Source organism: Tachypleus tridentatus, chromosome 9 (genome assembly GCF_004210375.1).
Source record: "Tachypleus tridentatus isolate NWPU-2018 chromosome 9, ASM421037v1, whole genome shotgun sequence".
In the NCBI taxonomy this organism is placed as follows: Eukaryota; Metazoa; Arthropoda; class Merostomata; order Xiphosura; family Limulidae; genus Tachypleus; species Tachypleus tridentatus.
The window spans coordinates 154,758,123-154,770,795 of NC_134833.1; positions in this window are offsets into that span (position 1 = coordinate 154,758,123).

The window sequence follows — 12,673 nt, forward strand, 5'->3', positions numbered from 1 at the left end:
TCCCACGTCATAATATTTAACATGGTTATCATTTAAGCTTCGTTAATTTCTTTGTTTCTGTTTAATATAAAATTTGTTTCAATAATTATCAGTTTAATATTTTGAAGAGGGAGGTCAGGCATATTTAATTGTTTTTAACTGTAAGTTTTTGTTCATTTTGTTGTTTTGGTTTTAACTACATACTGGTTATTACATAGTCGCCAGTCGATTATATAAATATCGTTAATTGTAGAGCACGTTGCAAGTTTAGCGATTTTTAAACAATCTTTGGTTATCTTCGTCAGAAAATTTGTAATTTTTCTGTATTAACTTACAGGTTTTACAACACTTACTATTGCAGTGTTATTTATGTATAGAATGGGCTATTGTTAAGCCTTTTTTTAAAAAAAAAATTCTAACATCTACAACGTTACCTCACGAAATATTGAGCTGCCAACCGTCATTGGTTGAGTTCATTTTCAAAAATAAAGGGTTGAACGTGAATAAGGAAATACTTAGGTTAAATAAATATTCCAGTAAAACATGTTAATTGGACCGTTATCTATATTTACACACACGAATGTTTTTTTTAAGTATAGACATGCTTCATCTAAGTTCCTTTCTATGTTTGGTTGTGCATTTTTAAAGATATTTACATTTTTCTAGCTATAACTTATGTCACAGTTTCATAAACATTCAGCTTCAGAAGAGATTGATTTAGTAAATTATAACTTGATCACCATTTGTTTACCTTTGTTTTTTTGTAAATGGTTAACCATTTTGTTTTGTGGAATGAACGTCGCTTTGTAACCCTTAACAGTTTTTTTTAACACTGTTAATAATAATAGCCAATTTTTTAATAAAAAACAAACAAACTTGGCAGTTGTTTAACCTATTATTTATTTTCGATATCTTTGTCTTTTATGAGTTAAGAATATTTTATTTTACTATAAATATTAGTCTTGAGAATAGTAGTAACTGTGTTGCTCAAATTAGTCGGGTATAACCGATAATAAATGTTTTATCTTTTGCTGTGCCAAAAAAAAAGTTAGTTTTTGTGCTTTTTCCCCCCAATATAGAAATAAAAGGGTAGCTAAATAAAACCAGGTTCACTCACAAAAAGTATAAAATAAAAAATTAAAGAAAAGAATATGAAAGTCAAATTGACTGGTATGACAGGAGACTTAAAAGATTATGGAGGATTTAAAGAGTTGGAGAAACAGAAAGCTAGAACATCTAAAAGAATGTATGAAAAAAAGTTGGCTGAAAATGTAAAAACTAGCAGTAAAGATTTCTTTAAATACATTAAGGGTAAAACAACTGTCAAGGTGTGGGTAAGATTGGTTTGTTTTGAATTTCGCGTAAAGCTACGCAAGGGCTATTTGCGCTAGACGTCCCTAATTTAGTAGTGTAAGACTAGAGCAGTGGTTCCTAAAATTTTTTTATGCCCTGCATCCCTAAAAATTTTTTAAATATTCTCGCATCCCTCAAAGTAATTATTTATTTAAGAATAAAGGTGAAGGTGGCCAAAACAAATTTTTATAATTGGTTTTTAACGATATATAAACAAAAACGAAACATTTGGAAAAGAAAAAATAGTTCAACAAACTAAAAGTTGCATAAACCCTGCATGACCTTCAAAAAAATAAATTTTCATCCATGCATGAAATGAAATTTCTTTGAATTTGAAATGTTCAAATGTTCATAAGCCAATTTAAATTTAATTACTCTTTTGTTCCTGTTTATTTCTTACGAGTTTTTCAAAGCGTGGCACTTCGTTGCTGATATCAATCCGCAAGTCTACTTATGCACCCAAGCGATTTCCAGATTTTGTCTTGATTGACAAAAGGGCACTAAATCCAAACTCACATAAGTATGTCGTCACAAATGGGATGAACACATGTAGTGCTTTTTCACAAAGTCTTGGAAACATGTCCATTACCAAACACCAATATTGTTCTGAAGTTTTGCTTTCAAACTGCATTTGGGCCCGGCATGGCCAAGCGTGTTAAGGCGTGCGACTCGTAATCTGAAGGTCGCGGGTTCGCATCCCCGTCGTGCCAAACATGCTCGCCCTTTCAGCCGTGGGGACGTTATAATGTGACGGTCAATCCACTATTCGTTGGTAAAAGAGTAGCTCAAAAGTTGGCGGTGGGTGGTGATGACTAGCTGCCTTCCCTCTAGTCTTACACTACTAAATTAGGGACGGCTAGCACAGTTCTTCATCATCCGACGTATTATCTAAATTGAAGGAATATGGATTCATAATCCATTCTTCAGAAGTTTCCAGTTCTCCTCCAAAATATCCATCAAATGACTTTGATTCCAAATGATCCACAATTTTTTCACAAACACATGGACTCATCCTCACCTACCATTTCTTCAAATGATGGAAAATTTGAAAGATTCCCTCTTTTAACTCGTCGACACCAAAGATGTAACTTTTCTTTGAAAGCATTTAACTTTTCGCACCATTTCAATATGTTTATGTTTTTCCCTTGAAGAGATACACTCAGGTCAATCATGTGAGTGAAAATATCACTCAAATAGGCTAGCATTTGGTTGGATTCCTGTGATTCTATTTCTCCGGGCAGATTATAATCACGTTCCTTCAGAAAAGTTTTGACTTCTTCTTGCAGTTCAAAACAACGCGTTAAAGCTCTCCCACGTGACAGCCAACGTACTTCTGTGTGGAAAAGCAAAACTGAATTCTCACTTCTAAAATCTTCACAAAGCAACTTGAAAAGGCCATGATTCAGAGCCTAATCCGGTTGATGGTCTTCACAGAAGTGTCAAGGTCCTTTTTCAACTTTGGAGGCAATGTTTTTGATGCCAAAGCATGTCGATGAAGAAAATAGTGAGTACCTTGCATGTGCGGAATCTCTTGTTTCATCAGTGCAAAAATTCCTGATTTATTTCCCAGCATAGCAGGGGCACCGTCGGTACACACAGAACCAATAATTTGGACATCTAAATCATATTTCGCAAAGAAGTCCTTCACACACTGGAAGACATCTTTGTTTTCAGATCTTCACAGAACAGGAAATCTTCCATTATGGCACCATCATGGACATACCTCACTAGTGCGATGGTTGACTGCAATTTGCAACATCAGATGTTTCGTCCAATTGGAGAGAGATTTTTAAGAGACTAGCCCTGATATCTGCGATAACTTGGTCCAAAATGTCCGAACTCAAATCACCAATTCGGTTTTGAATAACATTATTTGATAATGGCACTCATTGAAGCTTGTTTGAGGCTTCTTTTCCCAGAACAATTGTTGCCATTTCTAATGCACAGGGTTTTATCACACCTTCTGCAATTGTATGGGGCTTCTTTGATTTGGCTACTTTATACGCCACGTGGTATGAAGCCATCAGCAGTGGTTTGTCAGCAGATATAAAACCTAATTTTGGAAGGGTTGCTCGAGAATCAAAGCGGACCCTTCTACCTTTCAACGATTCAACATCATGGCCTGCAACAGCTGCTCCACCAAGTGTTCCTGCAGCTTAGATGGCTTCAAATTTGCGTTTGAGAGGACAGCGTCACAAAACATTCACTGGGATTTTTGCAGATCGTCAGTTGTTCCGATGCAAGTGAAACCGAACTTCACATAATCATCATGCCATTTCCTTTTCTTTGACATAATGAATATTTTTGCACGAACACAGAATCAACAATGCACTGTGACTATCATAGCATCACGCACGGTTTTATATACTTTGCGAAAATTTCTAAAACATTCTCGAATATACGTCACATGACGTCATCGATTAATTCTGGATACTTCTGGAAGTTTCTCGAGTCACGATCACGTAAATACATAACATAAGTAAATAATAGACACTTTAAGACAGCGTTCACGAACGTAACGTAATTAGTTGTGCCGAGTATTTAGGTCACTTTACGTTGCGTGTGTTGTTTGTTTACAGTTGTACATTAAGATATCGGTCTGCGCCGGTGACGGTAGAAACGATAGTTTATCGTAACAAGGTAAAAAGCTACGTCTGTAACAAGAAAAATAAGAAACAAATTCGAACGTAATTTTTGAATATATAGGACAGTACCATTAATATAAACAAAAAAACTGAAATGTTAACTCGCACCCCCTAAAACGCTATCTCTCACCCCAAGGGGTTCGAGCACCCCTGGTTGGGGACTACTGGACTAGAGGGAAAGCAGCTAGTCATCACCACTCACCGCCAATTCTTGGGCGACTCTTTTGCCCACAAATAGTGGGATTGACCGTAACATTATAACATCCCCACTGCCGAAAGGGCGAGCATGTTTGGTATGACGAGGATCGAACACATTCAACAGTGACTATTCACTGAGGATCTAAGATAACACATTCAACAGTGACTATTCACTGAGGAACTAAGATAACACATTCAAAAGTGACTATTCACTGCGGAACTAAGATAACCCATTCAACAGTGACTATTCACTGAGGATCTAAGATAATACATTCAACAGTGACTATTCACTGAGGAACTAAGATAACACATTCAACAGTGACTATTCACTGAGGATCTAAGATAATACATTCAACAGTGACTATTCACTAAGGAACTAAGATAACACATTCAACAGTGACTATTCACTGAGGAACTAAGATAACACATTCAACAGTGACTATTCACTGAGGATCTAAGATAATACATTCAACAGTGACTATTCACCGAGGAACTAAGATAACCCATTCAACAGTGACTATTCACTGAGGAACTAAGATAACACATTCAACAGTGACTATTCACTGAGGATCTAAGATAACACATTCAACAGTGACTATTCACTAAGGAACTAAGATAACACATTCAACAGTGACTATTCACTGAGGAACTAAAATAACACATTCAACAGTGACCATTCACTGAGGAACTAAGATAACACATTCAACAGTGACTATTCACTGAGGAACTAAGATAACACATTCAACAGTGACTATTCACTGAGGATCTAAGATAATACATTCAACAGTGACTATTCACTGAGGAACTAAGATAACACATTCAACAGTGACTATTCACTGAGGAACTAATATAACACATTCAACAGTGACTATTCACTGAGGAACTAATGATTGATTATTTTATTTCTTGTGTCTTAACTCTTTAACTGCGGTTGACGTAATGTGGTGTTAGCGAAAGTTACTACAGTTGACATTACATGATACAAGACTTTGCGAGCAACATTTTGAATAGCCTTCCGCAGAAATTCACGAATTTTTGTGCAAAAGTTAATAGACAGACTTCATTACTCATCAGGACCTTTACCACCTTAACCTCAAACCGAAATTCTTTCAGACACGATCATAGCACAGTAATATATGAGACCTTGGGTGTGGTCAAGTACATCAATAAATGACATTGATCTGTTAATTATAAAACGGAAATTAGATCTCGGATCTGTAAGGATCTAACGGAGCTATGAGATAACAGGTTATACTTGAGAAAAACAACAAAACTAAATTCAGAGTTGGGCATGCGCAAATACATCAGTCGAAAGAGTTTGATCTCTGAGTTCACATCTGTGATGAACGAGTGCACTCTCTTGCCTAACCACCGAACCCTGGTTACAGGTTTGAATAATGGCGTAATATAAATACTGGAAACAGAAGTCAAGGCCAGTTATTGTACTTGTATCCAGTATCTAAAAACGTGAAAGTACAAACTTGCAAACTTTAAAAGTAGTCCTAATTTTACACAACGAACTAAATAGTAGAGCTAAAATTGTGGTTTCTGAAGTCCAGTTCTCTTTAATTTGGAAATTAAAACAGGAAGTCATGGTAATTATCTAATGTTTTAATTTAATAATGTACTTGAGCGCGAACTTTCAATATCTGATAATATGTCACAACCCTTAAAGTTCACGTAAACACTCAAAATGCGTAGTTGCATTGTATATCTGAGTCACCATATTAACTAATGGTACGCCCTCTTATGGTTTACAAAGTTGCTAGTTACCTGTATAATAATTAGAATTTTTTATTTCATTTTTAATTATGTTTTTACACACTAGAGAGGGTAAGCACGACAGGTCCTATTCCCTGCAAGTTTTTGGTGTCCTTTCAGCAGTATCGCGGTAATAATATTATTGTTAGGGTTATACACTACTTTCAACACAGGATCTGCTTCTTCCAGTTACGATATCTGTCGTTCACGTTTATAATCCTAGTTCAGGTTGCGTGGCGCCATCTCTAATTTCGAACTACCGACCACAGGGAGACAACTGACCTTCAGCGAACTACTTCAACTTGTTATATGTACATTGTGGTCTTTGACTGAGTAATTTATTTTCATTTCATTTTTCTAATATTATCACGTATAATTGTTCTACATACATTTCCTTACGTACATCTTTGTTTGTATGTTTCTTTTGAAGTTAAGCACAAAGCAACCCAATGGACTATCTGTGCTCTATCCACCACGAGCGTCGAGAGCCGGATTATATCGTTGTAAGTCCGCGGTCACTTCACTGTGCCACTGGGGGCCCCTAAAGTAGAGAAGAGTACACTGCAGCTTTACTATAAATAATTGTAGTTCTAGACAACTAATCGCTACTTGGCTAGAAAATAAACGAAAGCCTAGCCAAATCTTCCACACAGGCTTTCACTTCGACGGAAGGAATATTTTTAGGTGTTACTACGAAGATGGGTCCTCGATTTAACATGAAACAAAACAAAAACTCAACGTATTAAAAAACCAAATAAGCACAGCCACAAAACTATGCTGACCCGATAAAATTAACGACGAATTCAACAAAACAAAATAACATTTCATCAACATCAAAAAAATTCTTCCAAAAACCGTTGAAAAACTATACACATACGCCTAGACCAACAACAAACAAACAATAATAAAACCCAAGATACAACACACTATAAAACCTTCCACTGCTGCATACCATATGTTCCAGGTAGCAGGGAAAAATAACCAACATTTGGAAAAACCTAGGACAAAACACAACATTCCAGTAAACACCAAATTTATTCAAAAACCAGATATAAAACTGAAGTCCATACTATGTAAAAACTACACTGACAAACACAACACCAACATAATTTATAAAATATAATGCAAGAACTGCCACGACTTCCATATTCGCCCTTTCAGCCGTGGAGCGTTATAATGTTACGGTCAATCCCACTATTTGTTGGTAAAGAGTAGCTCTCTTTTTGGCGGTTGGTGGTGATGACTAGCTGCCTTCCCTCTAGTCTTACACTGCTAAATTCGCAGATTGCTCTCGTGTAGCTTTGCGCGAAATTCAAACCAAACGGTTAACCTATTGCTAGACCTTTAATTTATTGATAAAATTTCTGGTTCATTTCGAATTCGCGAGTTCCTAAACATTTTTGTTTAATAAGATTAATTAATTCTTCGATAAATATCACATGAAAAATGAAATCACTATGTTCTCTACAGTAGATGAACATTTCTGGATCTGTACTAGTAATCTGAACTGGAAAAAAAATGTAAATATCTTATGAAATGCACAATGAAACATAGAAATGAACTTGAGACAGAGTATTTGTATAATTAGAGACGGGTCTGTGTGTGTGTTTGTAAGTAGAAAAAAAAGAACCAATTAATCTGTCTTAATAAAATATTTATTTAACTGTATCTTCATTTAAGATTTACTTTCCATTCTTGTCTTTGAAAATGAAGTTTCCCGTTAACGGTTTGCAGCTGAATATATTTTAGGCTAACACCTGTAGATATTATAAGTTAAACAGTAGCCATTTTTTTTTATAAAAACACACAAACTTGGCAATTGTTTAACCTATTATTTATTTTCGATATGTTTGCCTTCTATGCGGTTAACAATATTTTTTTGCTGTAGATGTTAACACTGATGGTGATAACTGACTTACTAAAACTCTTCGGCTGTAACTGATGGTAAATATTTCATCCTTTGTTGTGCAACAAAAAACACGGCAGCTTTTGTGTTTTTTACTCTTAATAAAGAAACAAAAGTGTAGCTAAGTAAAAAACCAGGTTGGCTCACAAAAAGTGCAATATATAAAATTAAAGAAAAGTTTAATCAATTTAATAATAACCAAATAAAAAATACCCTGATTAGTTTTTGCAGTGAAATGCATAGGCACAGAAGTCGACGTCACGTGAGCAGGACGGTCAAGATGAGTTGATGTTGAAGACGTTTTAATTTGTTCCTCTTTTTTGAATTTCGAGCAAAACTACACGAGCGGTCTCTGCGCTAACCGTCCTTAATTTAGCAGTGTGAAACAAGAAGAAAGGCAACAAGTCATCACCACCAACCGCCAAAAAGAGGGCTACTCTTTTACCAACAAATAGTGGGATTGACCGTGAAATTATAACGCTCCCACGGCTGAAAGGGCGAATATGGAAGTCGTGGCAGTTCTTGCATTATATGTTTGGTGTGACGAGGATCGAACACATTCAACAGTGACTATTCACTGAGGATCTAAGATAATACATTCAACAGTGATTATTCACTGAGGAACTAAGATAACACATTCAACAGTGACTATTCACTGAGGAACTAAGATAACACATTCAACAGTGACTATTCACTGAGGAACTAAGATAACACACTCAACAGTGACTATTCACTGAGGAACTAATATAACACATTCAACAGTGACTATTCACTGAGGAACTAATGATTGATTATTTTATTTCTTGTGTCTTAACTCTTTAACTGCGGTTGACGTAATGTGGTGTTAGCGAAAGTTACTACAGTTGACATTATATGATACAAGACTTTGCGAGCAACATTTTGAATAGCCTTCCGCAGAAATTCGCGAATTTTTGTGCAAAAGTTAATAGACAGACTTCATTACTCATCAGGACCTTTACCACCTTAACCTCAAACCGAAATTCTTTCAGACACGATCATAGCACAGTAATATATGAGACCTTGGGTGTGGTCAAGTACATCAATAAATGACATTGATCTGTTAATTATAAAACGGAAATTAGATCTCGGATCTGTAAGGATATAACGGAGCTATGAGATAACAGGTTATACTTGAGAAAAACAACAAAACTAAATTCAGAGTTGGGCATGCGCAAATACATCAGTCGAAAGAGTTTGATCTCTGAGTTCACATCTGTGATGAACGAGTGCACTCTCTTGCCTAACCACCCAACCCTGGTTACAGGTTTGAATAATGGCGTAATATAAATACTGGAAACAGAAGTCAAGGCCAGTTATTGTACTTGTATCCAGTATCTAAAAACGTGAAAGTACAAACTTGCAAACTTTAAAAGTAGTCCTAATTTTACACAACGAACTAAATAGTAGAGCTAAAATTGTGGTTTCTGAAGTCCAGTTCTCTTTAATTTGGAAATTAAAACAGGAAGTCAGGGTAATTATCTAATGTTTTAATCTAATAATGTACTTGAGCGAGAACTTTCAATATCTGATAATATATCACAACCCTTAAAGTTTACGTAAACACTCAAAATGTGTAGTTGCATTGTATCTCTGAGTCACTATATTAACTAATGGTACGCCCTCTTATGGTTTACAAAGTTGCTAGTTACCTGTATAATAATTAGAATTTTTTATTTCATTTTTAATTATGTTTTTACACACTAGAGAGGGTAAGCACGACAGGTCCTATTCCCTGCAAGTTTTAGGTGTCCTTTCAGCAGTATCGCGGTGATAATATTATTGTTAGGGTTATACACGACTTTCAACACAGGATCTGCTTCTTCCAGTTACGATATCTGTCGTTCACGTTTATAATCCTAGTTCAGGTTGCGTGGCGCCATCTCTAATTTCGAACTACCGACCACAGGGAGACAACTGACCTTCAGCGAACTACTTCAACTTGTTATATGTACATTGTGGTCTTTGACTGAGTAATTTATTTTCATTTCATTTTTCTAATATTATCACGTATAATTGTTCTACATACATTTCCTTACGTACATCTTTGTTTGTATGTTTCTTTTGAAGTTAAGCACAAAGCAACCCAATGGACTATCTGTGCTCTATCCACCACGAGCGTCGAGAGCCGGATTATATCGTTGTAAGTCCGCAGTCACTTCACTGTGCCACTGGGGGCCCCTAAAGTAGAGAAGAGTACACTGCAGCTTTACTATAAATAATTGTAGTTCTAGACAACTAATCGCTACTTGGCTAGAAAATAAACGAAAGCCTAGCCAAGTCTTCCACACAGGCTTTCACTTCGACGGAAGGAATATTTTTAGGTGTTACTACGAAGATGGGTCCTCGATTTGACATGAAACAAAACAAAAACTCAACGTATTAAAAAACCAAATAAGCACAGCCACAAAACTATGCTAACCCGATAAAATTAACGACGAATTCAACAAAACAAAACAACACTTCATCAACATAAAAAAAAAATTCTTCCAAAAACCGTTGAAAAACTATACACATACACCTAGACCAACAACAAACAAACAATAATAAAACCCAAGATACAACACACTATAAAACCTTCCACTGCTGCATACCATATGTTCCAGGTAGCAGGGAAAAATAACCAACATTTGGAAAAACCTAGGACAAAACACAACATTCCAGTAAACACCAAATTTATTCAAAAACCAGATATAAAACTGAAGTCCATACTATGTAAAAACTACACTGACAAACACAACACCAACATAATTTATAAAATATAATGCAAGAACTGCCACGACTTCCATATTCGCCCTTTCAGCCGTGGGAGCGTTATAAAGTTACGGTCAATCCCACTATTTGTTGGTAAAAGAGTAGCTCTCTTTTTGGCGGTTGGTGGTGATGACTAGCTGCCTTCCCTCTAGTCTTACACTGCTAAATTCGCAGATTGCCCTCGTGTAGCTTTGCGCGAAATTCAAACCAAACGGTTAACCTATTGCTAGACCTTTAATTTATTGATAAAATTTCTGGTTCATTTCGAATTCGCGAGTTCCTAAACATTTTTGTTTAATAAGATTAATTAATTCTTCGATAAATATCACATGAAAATGAAATCACTATGTTCTCTACAGTAGATGAACATTTCTGGATCTGTACTAGTAATCTGAACTGGAAAAAAAATGTAAATATCTTATGAAATGCACAATGAAACATAGAAATGAACTTGAGACAGAGTATTTGTATAATTAGAGACGGATCTCTGTGTGTGTTTGTAAGTAGAAAAAAAAGAACCAATTAATCTGTCTTAATAAAATATTTATTTAACTGTATCTTCATTTAAGATTTACTTTCCATTCTTGTCTTTGAAAATGAAGTTTCCCGTTGACGGTTTGCAGCTGAATATATTTTAGGCTAACACCTGTAGATATTATAAGTTAAACAGTAGCCATTTTTTTTAATAAAAACACACAAACTTGGCAATTGTTTAACCTATTATTTATTTTCGATATGTTTGCCTTCTATGCGGTTAACAATATTTTTTTGCTGTAGATGTTAACACTGATGGTGATAACTGACTTACTAAAACTCTTCGGCTGTAACTGATGGTGAATATTTCATCCTTTGTTGTGCAACAAAAAACACGGCAGCTTTTGTGTTTTTTACTCTTAATAAAGAAACAAAAGTGTAGCTAAGTAAAAAAACCAGGTTGGCTCACAAAAAGTGCAATATATAAAATTAAAGAAAAGTTTAATCAATTTAATAATAACCAAATAAAAAATACCCTGATTAGTTTTTGCAGTGAAATGCATAGGCACAGAAGTCGACGTCACGTGAGCAGGACGGTCAAGATGAGTTGATGTTGAAGACGTTTTAATTTGTTCCTCTTTTTTGAATTTCGAGCAAAACTACACGAGCGGTCTCTGCGCTAACCGTCCTTACTTTAGCAGTGTGAAACAAGAGGAAAGGCAACTAGTCATCATCACCCACCGCCAACTATTGGGAATCTCTTTTACCAAAGAATAGTGGGATTGACCAGACACATATAACGCCCCTACGGCTGAAAGACCGAGCGTGTTTGGAGTGACGGGGATTCGAACCAGAAATCTTCGTATTGGAAGTAGAATGCCTTAAACATCTGACTAGATATTACAGTCTGGTTTAGTTTATATCAAATAAATGTATAAAGTACATGAAATAATATAAAAATTATAATAATTAAGAAGATGTTAAAACAGTTGTCATTGCATACAGCTATAAAATAAACAACAAAATGAGATAGAATTATATTAAACGATAAGATAAAGCAATATATAGGAAATAATGTTAATAAAGGGAAAAACACACGAAAAGAAAAACATACAGTATTAATAGTAAAATAAAGTGAAATAAACAAACAACTAAATTTGATTACAAAATTGTTTTAAGATTTGAAGAGAAAGACAAAGATCAGCAGTCTCGGGGTCTAGATTGATACAGTTTGACGTTATACTATTTAACGGTGTTATAATTTCAGGTTCATTAATTTCATTCTTTGTGTTTAATATATAGTTTGTTTCAATACTTGTTATTGAAATATATTCAATGTTTTCCGACCGGAAGTTCTTTATTCATTTTCTTTGTGCATTTATGGTTATTCAACGCTCCCTTACAATTCTTCTGGTTTGACCTACATACTGGCTATGTGTTTTCGGTAATATATTACGTAAATATCGTTTATAGCAAGGCATGTAATAAGTTTAGCGATTTTGAAACAGTCTTTAGTTATCTAAATCAGTAAATTTGTAAATTTTCTGTATGGACTTACAGGTTTGACAACACTTGCTACTGCTAT